We start from the raw sequence: 7,153 nt of genomic DNA on the forward strand, positions 1-7,153 counted from the left end.
TCTATCTATCTCTTCTCCACCGCGAGAGTTTAACGGGTGCAATTATTAAAAATCCCCATGTTATTCAGATTCAGATAAAAAAAGAGCAAAATTCTTAGGTCTTATCCTCTTGACCTACAGCAGCTTAAAACAAATAGGGATATTAGGAGGTGTTTAACAGCCATATTGCCTGGTGGAAGAAGGAATCCCTGAGCCTACTGGTCCAGGCTCTGAGGCTGTGGTATCGTCTACCAGAAGGCAACAGCTGGAGAAGACCATTGTTGGGATGGCTGGGGTCTTAAATGATAATGATGATGGTATTGGCAGGGGTTCTTCCTGGAAGTATGGTTTGGTGGTTTCCAACCGGGCATAGAACTGATTTAGCTCATCTGGCAAAGAGGATAAGGCTGAGATAGCTACTCCGCTAGGTCTCGCCTTAAAGTCAGATACAGAATGAAAGCCCTGCCATACACTATGTGAATCATTCCCACTGAGCTGATTCTCAATCTTTGTTTTGTATTCCCTATTTCCTGTTTTAATTGCCGTTATTTTCCCATAGGAAAAATCACAAGAACCTGGATCTCCTTATATTTAAGCAAAGATGGAAGCTATCTTGTAGGTGAATTTCAGAGGTCTATTCCGTCTTGTCAAAGTTGACAGACATTGTGCAGGTCAGGGTAAAAGCTGCATCACACCTTCTTTCTTTTATGCATATGAAAGAATGACAAATCAACTGTGAACTGTGATGAAGTTCTGCAGGTGTTTAAACCAACATGTTACATGCAGGGCTTTGAACCGATTTTTTTTTTTCCAATCGGTTCGTTCCGAACAGAAACGGAATTATAACGTTTCCGGTTATGAGTTCCACCAATAAATTGACGTTCCCGAACCGGTTAGAACAAAAAAATACTGTTCCCGGAACGGTTAATTTCGTTCCTGTCAGCTGTTTAATGCTATAGAATTATGTCACATCTTTCTCATCCAGCTTAAACCAAATGTAATAATATTACAACCATTATTACATAATAATAATTATATTATTAATAATAATAATAATAATTAAATAGGCCTACAATTATTTCAAATGTGTAGTTTATTGTTAAAAGAGAAAATTTCCACACAAACGTAACGACATTATTAAGACACATGGTTATGTCACTCGGGCAACAACAAATTGCAAATTGCAACTGTCGTCGGGGGAAAGGCCATCCAGTAGGCCTAATCAGGGGCGCCTGCAGGAATTAATGCTATGGTACACACACCCATCACCACTAGGCAAAAAAAAATCACTCGTGAACAATATTTGTCCGTTTTAGGTCCGTGCATTGGTCAGCAAAAAAGTAGCCTACATAGCATAACAACATCCACATGCAATAATACAACGACAATGACCTATTCATTTGGACAACTTGATACAGCCCTATACAGGCTAGTTACCTTTAGTTTTGTTCTAGCGTAACGTGACGTCTTGCTTTAGCGCAGTGTAACGTTCTGACAAGCACACCAATTGCCTACCTTGCCCATCTGGAATAACTCCTAGCTTTGCTGCCTCCATCCTTTCTGTTTTCGTTGTTTAAACTTGTGATATCCATGATGAGTATTGAGTTAGTGAATTAGCTCAACATTGTGTGCTGATAACCATATATAGATAGCCGAGTAAAAGAAAACAACAAGTAGCCTAGCCTATTGTGTCTGCGTGCGTAATCTCTCTCCTGCTCAAACAAAATGCGTGCACGTTAATTTTGATAACGTGTTCACTAACTTTACGTAATAGATGGTAAATAGCCCAATGGCATGCAGCTAAAGGGATACTGTGCATATTTGGTAAGGTATGGTAGGCCAATTTGGTGTGAATACACACACACAAGGGAAATGTTCTGTTGTTGAGTAGCTTGATGCACAGTGCGTACGGACGTACACCTGCAGTCGCGCCTGGGCCTAATGTTCGCTAGGAGTCGAACGTGGAGTCGACAAATATAGCTATTGATATTGTGTTTGGAATGAGCGTTTTAATTAACGATGGATCGTAATTCACCTCTTATTTAAGATGTGGAGTGGAGACTTTGTAATCCATCGCTCTCTCTCCATTCAGTCAGCGAATGTCTGATGTGATGTCACACAGGAAGTGAACCTCAGCCGTCATGGTAACGTGCGCAGGAAAATAATGACTTTTTTTTTTTTTTTAGTTAATTAGGCAACGAAAACTTTGAGGAACGAAATAAAACCGGTATTTACCGGTTACCATTATTTTAAATAAGTGTTCCTGTTCCAGAACATAAAAAATAATAACGTTTCCGGTTTCGTTTCTGTTCCCTGTAAAAAGTTCCCGGTTTTCGTTTTCGTTCCTTGAACCGGTTCAAAGCCCTGGTTACATGTGAGTGGAGAAACAAGTTTAGAGCTAGCCTCTGGTGTCAAAATGGACTCCAAAAGGGAGTTTAACGCCATTCCATTGTAACACCTCAATTAGTCTGTGTGTGTGTGTGTGTGTGTGTGTGTGTGTGCGTGCGTGTGTGTGTCTGCAAGTGTGTTTGTAAGATGATACTGTGGGTCTGAATTTAAAAGGGTATGCTTGTGTTGTAACATGATCAGTTTTGCAGTTGTGTGTGTGGTAGTGATTATATGTTTGGTCCATTCCAGACAACAGAAATGTAAGAGTGGAACAGTGTAAGTTGCTTGTTCAATGGAAAATCCCGGACAACAGAAATCTGAGAGTGGAATGATGTTTGACTACTCTGTCTATCTAGATGACACCGTTTCCAAGAACTTCACACTCGATACAGTAGGTTTTCAATAAATGCCATATCTCTCCACACAGATCAACATTTCTACATTCTCATACACATCTATTACAGGCGCGCAGGAAGACATTTTCGGCAGGGGGTGCGGATGCGGCCGGGGGGGTCCACGTAGAGTTTATAGAATTCTAAAGATACTATGTTACACAGGCTGCAGACCACTCTACCTCTGTCTCCTTAAAACAAATAAAAAAAACACTCGCCCCTCCCCTGCATGAAGAACAGATGAGCTGACAGTTCGCACAACCTATATCGCAACAAGCGAACTCCAAAGACCAGCGATGAAAAAATAATATACATAAATATCTGTGTAAATGCGTACGTACAAACTAAAATATTATTTGCCTAGTGCAATCAATGTAAATTGTATAATATGGATAATATATCCATTATCAAACTGTCTGTTAAAACAAAGAGCTCGCTGCGCCAGGATGGTGTTAGATGACAATGTTTATTTTAAAAACTACCACAAGTAGCCTAGGCTATGCCTAACAATTCATCAAAATAAAAAAGGAATAAAGCATGCACATCCAAAGTATTAAGTTGTGTGCTGGACAAAAAGGTAAAAAATGGAAGAATGAAAAAAAGTCCGCTACAGCAGCTCCCAACAAATGCTTAATTTATTGCGACGTTTCGGGCACTCGCCCTTGATCAGAGGGCTAGTACCCGAAACTTCGCAATAAATTAAGCATTCATTGGGAGCTGGTGCAGGTGTAGCGGACTTTATTTCATTCTAACAATTCATCGAAACCAGGTTAAATCACATAACAGAATGATCATGAGCATACAACAATTAGGCTACTGTGTGAAATATACAGAACATGCAATAGCCTAATTACTTTCGTAATCACAAACACATCAAATAAAAGCGACAGGCTCCCATCTGGGCCATAAACTATCATTTTATTGTCATCGAGGTTTTAAAGCTTCGCCACCAGGGGGTGCTGCAGCACCTGCCGCACCCCCACTTCCCGCGCCACTGATCTATTAGCACCACCATGCACATTTATCATTCATCTCCCTTGCAATACAGCCCGGTCCCATCACATAGCTGCACTTGCTATTGCTATCATCTCTGCTATGATGCCATCTTCCATGGGCCTTTGCATCATCGCTGAAAAGCTGACTGACCATTCAGACCGGACTGCAACATACAGTATCTGCGGATTGACATGCATCTGCTTTTTGTCTGCTGATCCCGTTGAACTGCCACACATCTGCATCATCATCACTGCCACTATGCCAAGCTTTCCCAGCAGTAGAGGAGAGGGAGGGGTCGTGAGGGAGATCATTGCATAGAGCAGAGCACTATGAGCATCTTTCAAATGAGCTACTGTGCCTCTGCATCATCGCTGCATGTGCTTTTTGTCTGCTGATCCCATTGGACTGCAACATATATCTGAAGATAGACATTCATCTGCTTTTTGTCTGCTGTTTCCATTAGACTGTAACACATCTGCATCATCACTGCCTCTATGCCAAGCTTTCCCAGCAGTAGAGGAGGCTGTCTGTAGACCAGAATGTTTGTAGACCAGACAGAAGGGTTGCAAAAATGTGGAATATGTATCAATCATAGACTCCCAAAACCTGTCTATTCCATCAGATCGAAGGTGGCAGACTTAAGGGAGTCGGGCAGTTGCAAATTAGGGCTGAAATCAGGGGGAAAGGTAGCCTGGAAAATCCAGACCCTGGTAATCTAGAGAGATTACGAACCCATTAATCAGCACGTTTAATTTAATTTTTTTAGTTTTTTTTATGTTGACCCGAAATCCTGGAAACCCAGGAATATCACGTTGTTGGGCGGTGAATGCATGTAGGCTTAACTAGATTGTGGTGGATCAATCATATTGCCTTCTTAAATCGTAAAATATTCTGTGGTCTCAGTTCACTGTTGAATGGGCCTAGCCTACCCTATGCTTGCTCAAAATGTATGCTTTGTCTAGTAGAGGTGCTTCAAATTGGCGCTTAAAATTGCCTGTCTCAGAATATATAGAAGAGGTCCAGGGCAATTCCGCGCAAAATTGTCACATCCATATTTAGTTGGCGTTACGGACGTGACAGTTTTGCGTGGTATTGCCCCCGTATCGTTATATAAAGCCCTGTTCTCGCTGTCTAGCTTTCTCCTCTTTGAGCAATCGATGATGTGAAAATAACGTAGGCCTACTTATCGTTAACTTAGATATCCATCTGATTGTTTCTCGTCCCGTCTCCTCTCCTCGCTCGTTTCAGGCTATTAGTCTCTTCTCCATAGTAGGCTACTTTACTCACTGACTCGACTTTATCAGAATTCACAGATTTCACTGGCTGAGTAGCAGCAAGCGAAATGATGGTTCCTGAAGTAAATGCTGTTATCCTAACCAACGAAACATTTAGCGCAGCTTTGGAATCTTACGTGAAAATCTAAATTAGTCTATTATGGTCTGGGTCCGGATAGGATCACGTCACGGTCCGGACTCGGACCGCGGTCCGCCATTTGGTGATGGCTGCACTAGACCAACAGAGGCGATTCTAGAGTCTGTGGGGGCCCCAAGCAAAAATTCCAAGGGGGCCCTACCGACAAGTGTTATCACCATTATGTTATACCACCATTAGGTTATTATGTTAAATAATAAAAATACAAAAAGCGTATTATAAAAATTATATTATAAAACTCACCACTGCAAGCTGGCAGCTCGACTTGCCTTAACATGTGTGTGTAGAGCAGACTGTCCTGAATCTGGCAATATTATTGCCATGGTGGAGGGATTCTCTGGGGCTTAGCAATTTACAGACATATGTGGTGTGCGCCTTACAGAAATAAATGGCATTATTTTTATTTAGTGATGAAAAATGACCTTTCTGCGCTCCATATCTGTGACATGAACTGATCTGACCTGACTTGACCAGAGTTTGCGTGTTAGCCTGTGTGTGCCTATATGGTCTATGCACTCATAATGATTCACAACTTTTCATAATGATTCAACAACTTTTTACTGCATTGCCATGAACAAAGTAGAGGCAAAAAGGGGTTTCTTTGTTGAACAAATTGGGATGCAATGTGAGCCTTGAATTGGATGCCATGCAGGAATTTGCTAGGATCTCAAAACCGGATTATGAACATGCTTTGCCATAGAGAAACAAACACACGATAGCGTTGGATTATAAACATGCTTTGCCACAAAAACAGACAAAAACGTGGGGTAAGTCCAGCTATATGAAGTTATTATTTTGCGGTCACTCCGTCTGTTTTATAACCCAGAAGGATGTACTTGGTATCAAATGATAGCTCTGTGTCTCCTCTTTCATCTGACATGCGTGGCATGCGTCAATCAGGTTCTAAAAAAATTAACGTGTATGCTTGGTCCTTACTGCATCGCAATTAACATGTTATGGCTGACAGCCCTAATACAAACATAGAAACGTTAACCATCTCCTTGCTTAACTAGTTGTAACAGTCACTAGCTAGCTGAAGTTTACTTTCGTAGATGTAGCAAACCATGTTCAATCTTTCTGCCAATTAACATTAGCCTACTATAACTTCATTGAGTACCCTAGGCTAAATGCCAAACTCCGATGTTGATCCGTCATCATTGCACCCTCGATTGACGTTTACCACAGTAGCCAAAATATGTGCGGATTCTTTGAACTCTTTTGAACACAGATCCGCTGTTTATAAGGCCATACCATAGGGCCTACAGATGTACTGTTTGTACAACAACAGGACAGGAGCACGCAAAATACATCATTCAATCTTTATGGACGAAAATCTCACTTGTCCCACCGGCAAACGCGCTAAGACCAGGTCGGGGGCCCCCTAGCGGCTCGGGGCTCCAAGCAGTTGCTTGGTTTGCCTGTTGACAAGGTGCGCCTCTGTAGACCAATGCTTACTCTGAATGATTCCGGACTTCGACGCAATTGGGTAACACTACAATCAATGTTTACTGACCTCCAACGTTGCAGTGCTGTCGTCATCAGTTTAGTTTGCCTCTGGCCCGCATATATCAGATACGCCGATTTGATTGGTTCCACAGGATGCAAGGGTAAAAGTAACATGCATCAATTGCTCATTGCCAGAGTGTCTCGCAGAGACATTGTGCTCTTGCGAGAACTCTGATTTCCAGGGTAGGGAAAAAGCTGCATAGTCTCACTTTATTACTTTTACGCATTTGAAAGAATACAACTGTGAAGGGTAAAGCTGTGCAGGTGCTTAAACCAGCATGTGAGTAGGGAAACAAACAATGGATATGTGACAGAACATTCTTACATCAAAGAAATAATCATCATATCTTGATAAAAATAACAAATATACAGTGTTAATGTATTTCATCCTTGCAGGATTCATAAAATCAGCTTTCCCCTTTCCAGACTTCCAAACCATGAGAAAGTCTGCAGGTGTGTTA

This window comes from Alosa pseudoharengus, unplaced genomic scaffold (assembly GCF_046254945.1).
Source record: "Alosa pseudoharengus isolate Yale_2024_CS ecotype anadromous, Long Island Sound unplaced genomic scaffold, YU_APseudo_1.1 YU_APseudo_1.1_scf_4, whole genome shotgun sequence".
In the NCBI taxonomy this organism is placed as follows: domain Eukaryota; kingdom Metazoa; phylum Chordata; class Actinopteri; order Clupeiformes; family Clupeidae; genus Alosa; species Alosa pseudoharengus.